At 42.8% G+C, this 18240-nt stretch overlaps 1 protein-coding gene across 2 annotated transcripts in view; it reads left to right on the top strand.

Moving 5' to 3' along the window:
* Nucleotides 1-18240, top strand: part of PCSK5 (proprotein convertase subtilisin/kexin type 5) — a 471327-nt gene that overhangs the window by 143497 nt on the left and 309590 nt on the right. The gene's annotated exons all lie outside the window — the stretch shown is intronic.

The raw sequence follows: 18240 nt of genomic DNA, 5'->3' as shown, positions 1-18240 counted from the left end.
CATATAAAGATCAAATAAGGAACAGGTTTGAGGCTTTAAACTTAGTTGACAGAGTACCAGAAGAACTATGGAATGAAGTCAGAGACATTATCAGGGAAGAATGCAAAAAGACAATACCTCTACTTAAAAAGAGAGAAAGACCTCAGTGGATGACTGAAGAAACTCTTAAAATGGTTAAAGAGAGAAGGAAAGCAAAAGCAAAAGGAGATAGAAACACAGACAGAACCCTAAATGCAACAATACAGTGACTAGTATGTAGGGACAAAGAGAACTATTACAATAGTTTGAAAGGGAAATTTAAACCAAGAGTAGGGATGTTGAATAATCAACAGAGGAACACACTGACTGACCGAGATGAAATAAAAGGAAGATGGAAGCAATACACTGAAGAACTCTATAAAAGAGATGCCAGGATGACAGATTCATTCACTGAGGAACCATATGATGAAGAACCAGACATTTTAGAATGCAAGGTGAAAGCTGCTTTTAAAATACTTGGAGAAACAAATCACCAGGAATAGATGGCATACCAACGGAGTTGCTACAAGCTACTAAAACTGAATCAGTCCAAATTTTGACTAAAATCTGTCAAGAAATTTTGAAAACTAAACAATGGCCCACAGACTGGAAGCGTTCCATGTACATCCCAATTCCAAAGAGAGGGGATCCCAGGGAATGCAGTAATTATCAATCTATTGCCTTAATATTCCATGCAAATAAAGTAATGCTCAAGATTCTACAAGAAAGGCTCTTATATATGGAGTGAGAAATGCCAGACGTCCAAGCTGGATTTAGAAAGGGAAGAGGCACCAGAGATACTATCGCAAACATACATTGGATAATGGAACAGACCAAGAAATTTCTGAAGAAAATCACCTTCTGCTTTATAGATTACAGCAAAGCCTTTGACTGTGTAGATCATGAAAAACTATGGAATGCTTTAAAAGAAATGGGGGCGTCACAGCATCTGATTGGCCTGATGCTCAACCTCTACTCTGCACAAGAGGCTACTGTAAGGACAGAATATGGAGAAACCGATTGGTTCCCTATCAGAAAGGGTGTGAGACAGGGGTGTATTTTATCACCCTATTTATTTAATCTATACACAGAACATATCATATGGAAAGCAGGATTGGACCAAGATGAAGGAGGTGTGAAAACTGGAGGGAGAAATATCAGTAATTTAAGATATGCAGACGATACCATACTATTACCAGAAACCAGTAATGATTTGAAACGAATGCTGATGAAAGTTTAAGAGGAAAGCACAAAAGCAGGACTACAGCTGAACGTCAAAAAGACTAAAGTAATGACAACAGAAGATTTATGTAGCTTTACAGTTGACAATGAGGACATTGAACTTGTCAAGGATTATCAATACCTCAGCACAGTCATTAACCAAAATGGAGACAATAGTCAAGAAATCAGAAGAAGGCTAGGACGGCGAGGGCAGCTATGATAGAACTGGAGAAGGTCCTCAAATGCAAAGATGTATCGCTGAACGCTAAAGTCAGGATCATTCAGACCATGGTATTCCCGATCTCTATGTATGGATGTGAAAGTTGGACAGTGAAAAAAGCTGATAAGAGAAAAATCAACTCATTTGAAATGTGGTGCTGGAGGAGAGCTTTGCACATACCATGGACTGCGAAAAAGACAAATAATTGGGTGTTAGAACAAATTAAACCAGAACTGTCACTAGAAGCTAAAATGATGAAACTGAGGTTATCATACTTTGGACACATAATGAGAAGACATGATTCATTAGAAAAGACAATAATGCTGGGAAAAACAGAAGGTAGTAGAAAAAGTGGAAGGCCAAACAAGAGATGGATTGATTCCATAAAGGAAGCCACAGACCTGAACTTACAAGATCTGGACAGGGTGGTTCATGACAGATGCTCTTGGAGGTCGCTGATTCATAGGGTTGCCATAAGTCGTAGTTGACTTGGAGGCACATAACAACAACAACAAATGCATTTGTTAGCCACCTTCCCAAATATTTTCTCAAGGCAGCATAAAAATATCAGATAAAATCAGCTAAAATATACACAATGTTACAATAAAAACACCATACCATAATAAGAAGGAACAATAAAATCCCAACATCCATTTTAGCAAGCTACCCAACAGAGGCTAAAACAAACCATTATGAATAAAAAAACTACCCTCTTAGTCAAAGGAAATCTGAAAAAATGTTTTTGAAACATGCCTAAAAGATAACAAAGGGGTATGTGTGTGCAATTGCATTTCCTAAAGGAGACAATTCCATAATTTTGGGGCCAATACTGGAAAGGCCCTCTCTCTTTTCCCACCAATCTTCTCTTCCTGGGAAAACATGAACACCTTCGTAGCTGATCGTAATGCTATGGCAGGTTCTAATGGGCACAGATAATCCTTTCTTGTCTAGTTGAATAATAAAAGATAATCATCATCATCATCTGCAAAATATACCCCTTTATAAATTAAACTCAAAGCAACTTACAAAAATAATGAAAAATGTAAAATATGATAAAAACAGTTCAACTGAAATAAAACAAGTTCAAACAACAAAAATAAACTTCATGTATTAAAAACCAAGAGCAGGAAAAATATCAGCCTAAAAACAGGGGGAGAGAATTTTAACTCATGCTAAAAACTTATGAATAAAAAAACTACCCTCTTAATCAAAGGAAATCTGAAAAAATGTTTTTGAAACATGCCTAAAAGATAACAAAGGGGTATGTGTGTGCAATTGCATTTCCTAAAGGAGACAATTCCATAATTTTGGGGCCAATACTGGAAAGGCCCTCTCTCTTTTCCCACCAATCTTCCCTTCCTGGGAAAACATGAACACCTTCGTAGCTGATCGTAATGCTATGGCAGGTTCTAATGGGCACAGATAATCCTTTCTTGTCTAGTTTAATAATAAAAGATAATCATCATCATCATCTGCAAAATATACCCCTTTATAAATTAAACTCAAAGCAACTTACAAAAATAATGAAAAATGTAAAATATGATAAAAACAGTTCAACTGAAATAAAACAAGTTCAAACAACAAAAATAAACTTCATGTATTAAAAACCAAGAGCAGGAAAAATATCAGCCTAAAAACAGGGGGAGAGAATTTTAACCCATGCTAAAAACTTAGCGATATAACAAAGGTCGTAAGCAGCTTGCCTGAACCTTAAAATAGAGGGGGGCAACCAAACCTCTGTAAGTAGGGAGGGTGGTGCTGTGGAAAAGACTGTCTCAGGCTGTGAACACATTACTTGCCTACCCCAAAGTGTTTCCATTAGCCACACCTGGAGTGGGAATGGGTTGATCTGAGCTAATCAGTTGCAAAATATCTTAGTTGGGTCTAAGGTAATGTGAAAATGTATGCTTGATTAATCACCTGCTTATTAATTGGTTAACATTGCTTTAATCTGTTCATAGCTGCAGTCATAATTATGGTATTACTGCTTTAGGAAATTAAGACTGCAATACTATACCTACTTACCTTGATATAAGCCGCATTGTACTTAATGGACTTACTTCTGAGTAGACACACATTTATAGGATTGTGGTGTTAGTGTTGAATCTAAGAAAGAGGTTTTCTCTATACCAGTACAAAAGAAAGGATGCTATCTTTTCATAGGTGCATATAACTGTATAGCATGGGAAAAGATTTGAAAGCTAGCAGTGTCCTGAAAATAATCTTGAATCGAAGCACCTTTGTTTAAGTGGTTTATGGATTATATTTGTCATTAAGCAGAAGTTTGCCAGGCAATATGTGAATCCCTCATCAAAGGACACATATGTATTTAATACAGATTTGTTGATGACCTAGCAAATAACTCTTGAGTTAGCAGTTCATTAGGAAGCTGGAGATTTAATCTATTAGATGGACTGTAAGACTAGCCCCTCTTATCATTAATGTAACCATATCCCTGTGTTCTTTGTAACTGCTGAAATTAGAATCTAGGGTGGGTTCCAGGGGAATATTTACATCATGCTTAACTAATTTCCCCTTGCAATTTTGTTTTAGACCTTCTACTTCAAACTTCTATGCAGAACTGGACACTTGCACACATTAGTTGTCTAATTTCTGCACTGAGTATAATGCTGTTCCCTAGGAAGTATGAGGATTGATTGCCTTAATTCCTGTACATAGAATGGAAGTCTTTAGGTGGAAGACTCTATAGGTGACTGTGTTGGTTTTAATAGGAGCCAACAGCAAAATAATCACCACAACATTACTTTCCTTCTAAACAATTAATCTTTTTTTTAAGAAGTGAAAAGTCAACTTCAGCTGCATTCCAATACATACTTACCCATTGAACCCCATAGAGCTTACTTCTTAATAGACATGTATTGGATTGCAGCCTTAGTATATAACAGAGTAGTAGTAGTAGTTTATTGTGGTCAAGGACCCAGAAATTAAAACAGAATAAAAGAAATCAACATATAATACAGAACAAAAACAAGATTCATGATACAAACATTAGGAGGCGGCACATATTGATTGGGCAGCAAATACGAATTTTGAAACTTGTATGGTAGTATCTCTGTCAGAGCCTGTGAGGAGCAGAGCAATCATATCTTCGGGGGAAAAGTTTTTAAATTTCTGGTTCGACAAGATAGGATTAAGGAATGTTCTGTGTATAGATTAAGGAATTTAGTTCTGATTTGTGAATAGAGCGGGCAATCCAAAATGGAATGGGAAAGGGTATACATTTAACAGAGTTCCCTTCAGTTAGTTTTTGTCAGGATTCAGTCTGACCTAGACTCTGGGGATATCCTCTCTGAGGAAGAGGCTTGGGCCCCCTTCTGGCCCCAACACATCTAAAGAATCAGCACATAAGCCGTACACCACAGATCAAGCTCTGTCATTTCCCCCCTTCAGTACTGATGAAGGTAGATCCAGTAAGATGTACAGAATTAGTGGAGGAGTACTTGCGTACTTCAGGAGACTTCAGGAATAGAGATTTTACTCAGGAGGGATTATTCTAAAGTGGACAAAAAGGCCAACTGAGAGGCCGCTGGTAGTAGTATGAGTGCTTCTCTGCTGGTGTAGAGGAATGTCTGCTAGTCTGATGGTACTTACACTGCCAGGGCCCCGCCAGTTGGCCTATTTATTGAGCATTCACCCTGATTTGCTTGTACAAAGTTTATGCAGATGTTAGATTATATCCGGTCTTGTATGATTTGTTCTGCTTTGTTTGTGAGGCCGTTATATGACAATGAGCATTCATTCTGCATTCATCTTTATCTGTATACAAAGTGTTTACATGTCTTTCCATTAGTCATGCATTTGTCTCACACGTTTTAATGCTTTCCCTGTTACTTTCCAAACCACAGGAGATCTATTTTTTCCAAGTGAATTTGTTGGACTAGGGCAACAGAGAGCTTTATCCAATTTAAAGTTCTGGTATGAGATTGAATTACTCTGAAAAATACTGACACCCTGGAGGTGTTGCCCGTGATGCTCCACTAACGTAGGGCCCAAATTGGGGTATGTTGTGGGTGGCTAAGGATCTTAAACCCCCTCATTCCTCTGACATGTTCCCCAAAGGAGCCTTCAGTTGTACCAGTCCTAGATACGGGGTAATTAATGGATTGCTCTGTTAGTTTAGCTTTAAGAAATGAGAATAATAGCCTCTGCCCCCCCAAAAACAACTTTTCATTCATTTGTAGTAGGGGGAAAAGACCACAACCCCACTTTTACATCTCATTGGTAAGTGAGCATGAAGCCCTTTGCCTAATTTCATAGAGGTGGCAAGGAAGGGAAGAGGCTCATCTACTGTTAACATGCTGTAGGCTCACAGGTTCATGTCAAACAATGGGGGTGTATTTTTATTTCATTTTTATTTCATTTTATGAACTTATGTACTTCTGGATTCTTAGGAGGTTCTCTGAGTATGAAGAAACTGTTATAGATGGAATGACCATGGCTAAGGCACCACCAAAATACAGAAAAAGAAATAGAAAAATAAAGCAATTTCTAGAACATTACCCAGATGGACATCGTATTGATGGATAAAATAGAGAATAATATGTTTTTGTTTAGTTTTAAGTATGGCTATTGATTTATACTCATAAAAATGATTTATCATGTCCTCTGAAGAAGACTGGAAATACTTAAACAAATATCAAATCAATTTGAGCCATCTGAATTCACCTCTCAGGGCAAACTACAGTTTGTGTGTGCTTATACGTAACTTTTTTTTCGTAAGGAAAAACAGCTGTTGGAGGCTGCATTCATGAATGGATCACCAGGATAGTGGTGGAGGGGAGGAACTTCTCAATCATTTGCTCTTCTGTTATTTTCCCATTATAAATCTGCCTGCCAAGCTGCTTTTTCTTCTGCAGAACCTTATATTTTTCCTTTTCTAGAGAGAAAGGAGCAGCTTCTGGTGGACAGGTTTGAATGGGAAAGAGGTTTAGCAGCCCTCCCCCCAGGAACTGCAAACCATGAAGACTGCAGCCTAAAAAATATGATTTTCCTTAATAAAAAAATTTGGGGAAACTTACATGATACTGCATGTAATGTAGTTTGACCCTCAGTTTTCATTTTTCCTTACTGCAGCATATTCCAACTTTTGAACTCACTCAATCCCCAGAACGTCCATTGCAGTATTCTTGCCAGTAAGAGAAGTTGAAAAGTATCAAATGTAGTTGACAGAATTCATAGTTTGGATGTTTTTCTTTACACATATTTATTTATTTATTTATTAAATTTATATACCGCCCGACTAGCAATAGCTCTCTGGGCGGTGAACATAAAACAGCATAAAAATACAATAAATAACAAAACAATACTAAAATACAAGCAACAATCCAACACAATAAACATTTTTAAAATTAAATCAGTGTAACTTAAAATGCTTCAGAGAATAGGAAGGTTTTGACCTGGCGCCGGAAGGAGAGCAGAGTCGGCGCCAGGCGTACTTCCTCAGGGAGACTGTTCCATAGTTCGGGGGCCACCACTGAGAAGGCCCTAGATCTTGTCATCACCCTCCGGGCCTCCCTGTGAGTTGGAACCCGGAGGAGGGCCTTTGTAGCAGAACGTAGTGCACGGGCCGGTTCATATCGGAAGAGGCGTTCCGCAAGGTATCGTGGTCCCGCACCGTATAAGGCTTTATAGGTTAATACCAACACTTTGAATCTAGCCCGGAAACATATTGGCAACCAGTGCAAGCTGGCCAGAACAGGTGTTATATGCTCGGACCGCTTGGTCCTTGTCAGCAATCTGGCCGCCGCATTTTGCACTAGTTGTAGCTTCCGAACTGTCTTCAAAGGTAGCCCTACGTAAAGCGCATTACAGTAATCCAAACGTGAGGTTACCAGAGCATGTACCACTGATGTAAGGTCCTCTTTACTCAAATAGGGACGTAGCTGGGCTACCAACCGAAGTTGGTAAAACGCATTCCTAACCACCGAGGCTACTTGAGCCTCAAGTGAGAGGGAAGAGTCTAAAAAGACTCCCAGACTACGAACCCGGTCCTTTAGGGGGAGTGTAACCCCATCCAGGACAGGGTATATATCCACCATCCGATCAGAGAACCCGTCCACCAACAGCATCTCAGTCTTGTCTGGATTGAGCTTCAGTTTGTTAACTCTCATCCAGTCCATTGTCGAGGCCAGGCAACGGTTCAGCAAATCGACAGCCTCACCTGAAGAAGATGAAAAGGAGAAGTAGAGCTGCGTGTCATCAGCATACTGATGACAACGCACTCCAAAACTCCTGATGACCTCTCCCAACGGCTTCATGTAGATATTAAAAAGCAGGGGGGACAAAACTGACCCCTGCGGGACCCCATATTGGAGAGCCCGCGGTGTCGAGCAATGTTCCCCAAGCACTACCTTCTGGAGACGACCCGCCAAGTAGGAGCGGAACCACTGCCAAGCAGTACCTCCAACTCCCAACTCCGCGAGCCTCTCCAGAAGGATACCATGGTCGATGGTATCAAAAGCCGCTGAGAGATCAAGGAGAATCAACAGAGTTACACTCCCTCTGTCTTTTTCCCGACATAGGTCATCGTACAGGGCGACCAAGGCTGTCTCAGTGCCAAAACTGGGCCTAAAACCCGATTGAAATGGATCTAGATAATCAGTTTCATCCAATAGCGCCTGGAGCTGGCCAGCAACCACCCGTTCCAAGACCTTGCCCAGGAATGGAACATTCGCCACTGGCCTGTAGCTGTTAAAATTGTCTGGGTCCAAGGAAGGCTTTTTCAGGAGTGGTCTCACCACTGCCTCTTTCAGACAGCCCGGGACCACTCCCTCTCGTAAAGAGGCATTTATCACTTCCTTGGCCCAGCTACCTGTTCCATTCCTACTAGTTTTTATCAGCCAGGAGGGGCAAGGATCCAGTACCGAAGTGGTTGCACGTACCTGTCCAAGCACCTTGTCCACGTCCTCGAGTTGAACCAACTGAAGCTCATCCAACAAAACAGGACAAGACTGTGCTCCGGACATCTCACTAGGATCTACTGCTATAACTTGAGAGTCTAGGTCCTGGCGGATACATGAGATCTTATTCTGGAAGTGATCGGCAAACTGATTACAGCGGGCCTCCGATGATTCCACCGTGTCCGGAGGGTTTGAATGGAGAAGCCCCCGGACAACTCGAAAGAGCTCCGCTGGGCGGCAAAGAGATGATTTAATAGTGGCAGCAAAATGATGTTTTTTAGCTGCCTTCACTGCTCCTACATAGAGCTTAGTCGAAGCACTAACCAGCGCATAATTGTATCCGTCGGGAGTTCGTCTCCATTTCCACTCAAGCCTCCTCCTATCTTGCTTCATCGCTCTCAGCTCCGGAGTATACCATGGAGCTGTATGAGCTCTACACAGGAGAGGGCGTGCAGGAGCGATCGTGTTTACAGCCCGGGTCATCTCCGTATTCCACAGAGCGACCAGGGCTTCAGCAGGAGCGCCAGTCCTATCAGCCAGAAAATCCCCCAGAGCCCTTTGAAAACCTTCAGGATCCATTAGTCTCCAGGGGCGGACCATTTTAATAGGTCCCCCACCCTTGCAGAGGGAAGAGGTTACTGAAAGTCTAAACTTCAGCAAGTAGTGGTCTGTCCATGACAAAGGGAGTGTTGTAAAACTCCCCACATCCAGATCACTTTCCCCATGCTCAGTAGCAAAAACAAGGTCTAGAGTGTGCCCCGATACATGTGTTGGACCACTAACATATTGAGACAGCCCCATGGCTGTCATGGAAGCCATGAAGTCCTGAGCCGCGCCAGACAAAGTGGTCTCGGCATGAATGTTGAAATCCCCCAGTACTATTAGTCTGGGGGACCTCAACAATATATCCGAGACCACTTCCGCCAGCTCAGTTAGGGAAGCCATTGGGCAGCAAGGTGGGCGGTACACCAAAAGGATTCCCAGCCTGTCCCTCTGGCCCAACACAAGGTGCAAACACTCCAGGCCAGTAACTGAATGAACATGGTGCTTGGTGAGTGAGATGGAACTCTTATAGACGACAGCAACCCCACCTCCCCGACCCTCAGATCTACCATGATGCTGAACCAAGTACCCCGGTGGGCAGAGCTGAGAGAGACCAACTCCTCCCTGCTCACCCACCCAGGTCTCGGTTATACATGCCAGATCGGCTGCCTCATCCACAATCAAATCGTGGACGAGGGAGGTTTTATTATATACCGATCTGGCGATCTGAGAGTTGGCTGATAGGACTACCAACGACCTTGCGGGTGTGGGAAGGACCGGAACAAGGCACAGCCACAACATGTCTGGACCGCGTTCCCCTTACCTGGCACGTCCTTCTCACAGCGCCATACCTTCCTTTGCCCGTCACTACAGCAATTGGGGCCCCCTCAAGTCTCCCCGCCTGATGGATAAAACTCTCTCCGAAGCACATAATACAACTAAAATATACAACAATTAAATGTATAAACACACACACACACACACACACACACACACACACATACACACACACCAGAAAAGAAAAGAAAAGAAAAGAAAGGAGCAGCACAGCAGCAGCAGCCTCTCCTTCCCTTGGGGCGATGCTTTCTTTCTCCTGCAGGCCCTGGGTCTCCCAGGCCACCTCAGCCAGCCGGCTTATGTATCCCTCCAAAGAGGGACAGGTGGTAAGAATCAGTCCTGGCTGGCTGGGTACCTGGGGCCTGGTCCTGCCAGGCAGAAGTCCCTCAGGGAAGGGTGGTGGAGATGGTGGTCCCGCAGCAGCAGCAGCAGCAGCAGCAGCAGCAGCAGCAGCAGCAGCAGCAGCAGCAGCAGCAGCAGCAGCAGCAGCAGCCTCTCCTTCCCTTGGGGCAATGCTTTCTTTCTCCTGCAGGGCCTGCGTCTCCCAGGCCACCTCAGCCAGCCGGCTTATGTATCCCTCCAAAGAGGGACAGGTGGTAAGAATCAGTCCTGGCTGGCTGGGTACCTGGGGCCTGGTCCTGCCAGGCAGGAGTCCCTCAGGGAAGGGTGGTGGAGGTGGAGGTCCCACAGTAGCAGTAGCAGCAGCACAGCAGCAGCCTCTCCTTCCCTTGGGGCGATGCTTTCTTTCTCCTGCAGGGCCTGCGTCTCCCAGGCCACCTCAGCCAGCCGGCTTATGTATCCCTCCAAAGAGGGACAGGTGGTAAGAATCAGTCCTGGCTGGCTGGGTACCTGGGGCCTGGTCCTGCCAGGCAGGAGTCCCTCAGGGAAGGGTGGTGGAGGTGGAGGTCCCACAGTAGCAGCAGCAGCAGCAGCAGCAGCAGCAGCAGCAGCAGCAGCAGCAGCAGCAGCAGCAGCAGCAGCAGCAGCAGCAGCAGCAGCAGCAGCAGCAGCAGCAGCAGCAGCAGCAGCAGCAGCAGCAGCAGCCTCTCCTTCCCTTGGGGCGATGCTTTCTTTCTCCTGCAGGGCCTGCGTCTCCCAGGCCACCTCAGCCAGCCGGCTTATGTATCCCTCCAAAGGGGGACAGGTGGTAAGAATCAGTCCTGGCTGGCTGGGTACCTGGGGCCTGGTCCTGCCAGGCAGAAGTCCCTCAGGGAAGGGTGGTGGAGGTGGAGGTCCCACAGTAGCAGTAGCAGCAGCAGCACAGCAGCAGCCTCTCCTTCCCTTGGGGCGATGCTTTCTTTCTCCTGCAGGGCCTGCGTCTCCAACACTAAGGGTTCATTCTTACCAACACTAAGGGTTCATTCTCTCTCTCTCTCTCTCTGTCTCTCTCAATCTTACACGTGCATGTACACACACACACAAACACACTTCTCTTTATTGTTCTTCTGGGAAATGAAATGAAAAACAAATCTGCCCTTTCAGATGTCTAATATTACAGCCTGATACAAAACTGTCCTTTCTACACCATAGCTTAACATTTAGAACTTGGACATACAATTACTATCAGATACTACTATTTAATCTCTTTAAAATAATCAAATGGTGTTTCTTACTGTATAGTTTGTGGTAGAACATGTTTACTATGTTACTAAATCAGTTACCAGGCCTCTACAATGCACTCTCAATACGATGTAGAAATCTAATTTTTCTACAGGAAAACTGTGAAGAGTGACAGGGCAGGGTTAGCAGAGTTAGGATCTCTTACCTCCCGTTTTGACTTATGCTTATAGTTTATGGGAAACCATGTCCTTTCTTCAAAAAGGCATTTATATTTTGGGACTTGGCGGTATGCAAATATTATGTTACACTGAATAAAAGCAATATTGTTTCCTTAAAACTTTTAATCTGTTGACATCCCTGCCAGATACTTATCTTCTTATGCAGTTTGCTTATGACTACTTCATTTGCTGCCTATATTATTGACTATGGTAGTACCTTTTTCATCAAAAGTGCACAATATTGTGTTTTGCAATGCTGCATGTGTCGTTATTGCTTCTAAGGAAGTTATTGGCCAAGGCAGCAGGTGGATGCAGTGATGAACAGAGAGGGCAGAAGAAAACAACATATAATCCCTTGAAATTATTTCAAGGCAGCTGCACAAACATTGCTGACGTACTTGGGGCAGACAGCTAACAACATGAATTTTTGTGACTTACTTTGTGCCAGAATTCTTTTGTATGCAAATTCATTTCCAGGGCATAAGGCGTGGAATAGGAGGAAAAAACCACTAAATTTAAATGTTTTGTTTAAAGCATTATTTGAGAATGCCTTTATTACTGTCAAACTTCTAAAGTAAGCAAATCAGCACAATTAGACTGATAACTTCATATGATCGATTTTAATTACTAAATTGTTGTTAATTGTTGATCTTTATCGTATTGCCAACAAAATTACTCTTGTTGCTGTTTAGTCTGATGAGAAATATTATTTCCTGGAATGTCAGTCTCTTACCTTCATAGCCTTTTTTATTCTTAATTCAGGCTTTTTATTGCTTTTCTTTTAATATTTTAATGATCACTTTGAATTTTGTAGGCACAGAAGGTTCTGAATCCCCTCCCCCAACATATTTCAGGGGTGCCTAGGGGAGGGGGCAATTGGGGCAAAATGCCACCTGGGCTTCTCTTGGTTCCTGACCACTGGGGGCTATCATTTTTTCCCTCTTCCAAAAGTTCCCAGAGTGACAATATTTAACATAGCTTTGCACCTATGAGAGATTTCGCAGGGAGGAATCCCTACTTAGAGTGGCATTACGCCATCTTTGTAGTATTGTTCCTGGGGGCTTTGGGGACTGGCAGCTACAGGAAGAACTCCGGTGGTAGCTTGGGAGTTTTGTTCCAACCCCCAAAACCCTCTCCCAAAAATAGTGAAAATGCACATATTTCATTTCATCTTCCATAAATTGGGAAGTGAAATGAGGGCATTTTGGCTCTGCTGTAGATTTGGCTTTGCTGCAAATTTGGAACTTCCTTATGCAGAAAAGCAGCTTAGGGGCAATATAGAGTGAAGGAGTAGCAAATGGGAGAATGGTTAAGAACTTCTCTTTTATTCTAATTAATTCAATCTTTCCCTAAAGGGCAGTCCTTTTTAGAAAAAGAAAATGGCACCAGAGCTTTTTTACGTGTGCTTGCATGTTATCTAGCTGGTCTCTCAGAGCCAAAGTAATGCAACCTTAAGTGTGTAGTTTTGCCCTTGAGTGCAGCCTCTTCCCCCAAACTGCCAGCATAGGCTCCCCAATCCAGATCAAGAGCTTGGTGTGGATGTAGAGGGGCTATAACCCTTTGTTCCCCTGTTGAAGTCCCAATCTAGATTAGGGCTCCAATGCCTGCAATTCTCATTGCAAAAACCAGAGAGAAAAGAGAGAGAGAGAGAGAGAGAGAGAGAGATTATTTCCTTTTTGTTGTGATGCAATCCCTTTTTGTTTTAACAACCCTGAACAATTTAGTGTCGTCAGCAAACTTGGCCACTTCACTGCTCACTCCTAATTCTAGGTCATTAATGAACAAGTTGAAAAGTACAGGTCCCAATACCGATCCTTGAGGGACTCCACTTTCTACAGCCCTCCACTGGGAGAACTGTCCGTTTATTCCTACTCTCTGCTTTCTGCTTCTTAACCAATTCCTTATCCACAAGAGGACCTCTCCTCTTATTCCATGACTGCTAAGCTTCCTCAGAAGTCTTTGGTGAGGTACCTTGTCAAACGCTTTTTGAAAGTCTAAGTACACTATGTCCACTGGATCACCTCTATCTATATGCTTGTTGACACTCTCAAAGAATTCTAATAGGTTACTGAGACAGGACTTTCCCTTGCAGAAGCCATGCTGGCTCTGCTTCAGCAAGGCTTGTTCTTCTATGTGCTTAGTTAATCTAGCTTTAATAATACTTTCTACCACTTTTCCAGGGACAGAAGTTAAGCTAACTGGCCTGTAATTTCCTCAGAATCCCTTCCTGCAAATGTTTGTTCAGGTTCAGGGATCTGCCCTATATCTTACCAATAACCCGGTAATTGTGGGGCACAGACTTGGTACAAAGCCAGTCAAATACAGATATTTAACAAAGGTATTTAAGTTTATTTATTACAAGATCATTAGGTACACAATTTTATCTGGTTACTTTAAAATATTACTGTACCTTTGCGACTTTGTTGTTACTGTCACATTAAACACCAACAGCTTATATTCAGCTCTTAATATTACACTAAGACAGCTTTAAGGAAGAAGTTAATTACCCTATTAAAACCCTTTAGCCAAATTGCTCTTTTATTCTCTTTATCTTGACTTTCACTATAAATGAGGATTCTTCTGCAAGCCACTTTTTCCAACCCTTTACTGACCTATTGAAGCACTGGCTTGTCTTGCTTTACTGCCCTGAAAATCTTCTTCTCTTCCAAGCTGCTTCTCATTTCTCCCTTCAGTGCTGCAGACAGGTTCTCTCCTTGTTTCTTCAGCCAAGTGATTCCACTAATGGTGTCTGAATTAGTGGATGAGGGCCAATAAACTATGCTGAACTCCTGGAAAGACAAAGGCTCTTTGGGTAGGTGGTTGCGACCCAGGGGTGAAATAAGATGCAGACACAATATGATGGGTTAAACAACGGGCCACTTTATTAAACCAAATTCATATTATGATAATGAACCTGCAAAGGGGGACATAAGTGCGGGATTCAACTGGTGAGTCAGGCAAAGCCTGCTTGCAGCTATTCGGGTGACCCAAACCACTGTCGGGCAAACGGGTGCAATCTGTCAACCCCTTGCCCTGACCACACTCCAATTGTGCGTAGGGAGGCCAACCTGCGTCACCGCCCCCCGGTGCCCTGAAACTCCGAGTGGATGAGACCTGTTGGCCCCAAAGGCGACCCGTATCCTGCCCTCGGGCCGTAAACCCCGGAGCTGCAGGCCTCCGGAACCGCCTATCACCTCCAAAGGTGCCTAAATGTGTCACCTAGCTGCCCTTCACCTTCAACCTTTTCCGCACTTCCTCAATAAAGCAACCATTAAGTATTAAATTCAAACAGCCAAATCAAGCTAATAACCACAGAAAAAACACCCGTACTAACCCTGAATGCCCTTCCTGCTAACCACAGTATGGAGTAGGCAAAAGAAACTCGCCGGCTAAAATGCAGGCAAGCCAAAAATTCCTACTCGGCCCCAGAGGCGACCAAATGAATCACACTGCAGCAGAAGGAGGGTAGGGCGGGTGCCACAATTATGAAGAGGGAGAGGGGGTGGATGGCACGAGCTTAAGTAAGCTCGCATGCCCCGCCCCCTCTAGAAGCGCGCCGTGACTGCGTCACCCCAGTCCGGCGCGCTTGCCCTCTCCAGACATGGAGGCTCAGGCTTCACCCGGGCTGCAAACACGCCCCGCAACCCGGTAGTCCCGGGTGCGAAGCGGGGTTCTTATTGAATAGGATCGTGCTTCCTCTGAAGGATCAGGTCCGTAGCCTTGGGGTACTCCTGGATTCATCTGTCACTACAGGCCCAAGTATCCTTTGTGGCTAGGAGTGCCTTTTACCAGCTTTGTCTGGTTTGTCAGCTATGGCCGTTCCTGGACAGGGATTGCCTGTCCTCTGTAGTCAATGCATTGGTAACCCTGAGGCTGGATTACAGCTTTGGTTGTCCCCCAAGTTGGTGAGCCTTCATTGTCATCAGCCCAGTTCTCTGGAATGTTCTGCCAACAGAGATTCAACAGGTGCCTTCTGTTTTAGCTTTTAAACAGCTGCTGGAAACCTTTCTGTTTCACCAGGCTTATGCAGGTACTTTAGAACCTTTTTCACAACAATTGACCTTTGTTTTGTATTTTTAATGTTTTTTTTAAAACTCTATAGAGGTTGTTTTAAAAATGTTGTAAACAGCTTTGATGTTTTTAACGAAATAGCAGTATATGAATATTTTTTTAAATAAATAACACCAACTATTGTTTGGCCACCAAGTTATCCACCTGCTTCTCAGGTCTTCCTGCTTCTTCCCCAATCCTCTTCCTCTGTTGTAATCTTCTTCTGGCTCACTCCACAAATACCAAGCAGCAACAATTTCAACTACCAATCTCAACTACCATTGCTAACCTTCTGCTGACCAGCAGCTGGCCATATATACACTAATCCAGTCCCAGCCAATCACACTGTCTAACTGTAAAAAATTAATGCACAAATCGAAGAGTGCATAACTTCCATTCCTTTGAAAGTGGGGCAAGAGCAACTCCTGTTTGGGTTCTTTTGTTTGTATTCCAGAAGGAAGATAGAGTTAGGGTTCTCCAGCTAGCTAGGCTTGCCTACCTTTACCTGTGCTGTTCTCTACCTAACTTCAGGGCGGTTTAGAAATGTAACTAACTAACTAACTAAATAAATAATAAATAAATAAATTTAAACTGATATCCTCAGGGAAGATGACCTGCCCCTCCTTCCTTTGTCTACTTCTTTGACTGTCCGAGAGAGAAGAAACATCTTTGGCGTTGCTCTCTCTCCTTAGCCATGAGTCTGGGCATTGCGCCTCCAACTTAGTTAGAACTAGGTATGCCTTCCTATCTACTATGTATTTCTATAAATAAAGTAGCTTTTCTTATTTTACTAAGTCTTAAGTCTCAGTGATCTAAATGCAGGGTAAAATGCTGCTACTTAGGTAAATATACACTCTGGCACACACACAGCTCAGACTGCTATCTCTGCATATATATATTTCCATAACACATACTTCTTTTCCATACTGAAAATTCTAACTGGCAGCTGTCAGTTTAGGCCCCATGTGACAGTTAAACTAACTTTCACTGCAGCAAACACAAAACTTCCCACATCAAATACATTACAGTACAGCTGTCAGAGCACATTACACAATACCCATTAAAACTTAATTCTAATAAACAGGATTTCTTCACACTCCCCCTTCCTTTAATATTGGCAATTTTTGGAGGGAGGGGAGAACCCTTTCCTCCAGGTCAGAACTGCACATTTGTAGTTGGCTCTAACTTACACCTGTAGGAATAAAGATTCTATAAAATATGTTCAACATATATGTGAGACTTAAAGCAGTTCTGCTTATTAAATTATATATATATTTTTAAAACTGGCAGAATGTTTTGCAGTAAACAAGGTAACTTTATACAATGAAAGGATCTATGTTAAGGTTAGATAGTTGAAACAGCATAAAATGACACCTCGAGTCTCTGCCTAGACTAAACTTTTATACAAATTCAAAATGGATCAGGTTTTTTTGTTCAAACATTTTGAAAGCAACCTGGCAACAAGTTCTGAAACAAGTGAGGTAGTTTTCAGCCAACCAACCAAATATAGGTGCCAACCAACCGAAAAAAATTTCCATCCTGAATAATCATTTTTCTTTTAAGCCATGTGCCAGAAAGGCAAGAGGTAAGTCCTCCCTACACACACACACTATGATTTGTTTTAGATGTACAGGATATGCGAATAGAACAGACATCTTTGGAATCCACCTGGAACTGCCAGAAAACCACTGGACTGGATCACTGGACTCTGCCCCCCATGATAGATATGTGGCTAAGGGCCAGGCTAAAAAGATACATAGGCCTCTTTAGTATATATGTTTCACAGTTTGGAACCTTACAACAGGCTATTTTACTGGATACGTTGCATTTTGAAATTGTTGTATCCTGTCCTGGGACCTTTGGATGGGAAGCGGGTAATAAATGTTGTTGTTACTGATGGTGATAATAATAATAATTCTGTGAGGCTCATAATCCAGGCTATGGCTGTGTTCGGTTGGTACAATAAACCATGAATTATGACGGGAATGAGTCTAGCCATCTCACAGATTTGTGTGGTTTCCATCCTGCAGGGTGTAGTCACAAGGAGTTTGGAAGCATTTGCTAACCTTGTTCCAATTATGATAAACCATAGTTTATTTTGAAATCTGAACACAGCCTGATTGTCCTTAAAAATGTTCCTAAATGCAATCACATTTTCAGAAATACAGGGGATAACAAAAAACTTAGTTGGTGAAAAAATGGTGCCATCATCACCATCAAAGTTCAGTCAGCCAAAGTCGCTTGCATATCTGGTTATATAATAGTCTGCCATGTAGATACACCTTCCAATTCAGAGGCATGTGTGCTGTTTGATGCATACAGGAAATACTTGTAGACCATCCCATTAATTTTAAATAAAACTTGCTTTCATGTAGAAATGAATTAATTTGACTTGGCAGGTTGGGACCTCCATTTGCATATTGGAACATGCATGCCCAAAAGAAGCCAGTGGGTTGATGGGAGGGGAGGCTGCAAGTATGTTCTAAATGGTATTAAAGCCATCATACAAAAAATATTTATCGTATATTGAAGTGATTTTTAATACAGTAGGGCCCCGCTTTACAGCACTTTGCTTTACAGCGATTCACTAATGTGGCGGCTTTCAATTAGGGAAAGTCCCCGCATTAAGGCGCTTGTTCCGCTTTTATGGTGA

The sequence above is a fragment of the Rhineura floridana genome, chromosome 1, assembly GCF_030035675.1.
Source record: "Rhineura floridana isolate rRhiFlo1 chromosome 1, rRhiFlo1.hap2, whole genome shotgun sequence".
NCBI lineage: Eukaryota > Metazoa > Chordata > Lepidosauria > Squamata > Rhineuridae > Rhineura > Rhineura floridana.
Note: the sequence above shows the minus strand (reverse complement) of the source record. Positions and strands in the feature narration are given on the sequence as shown.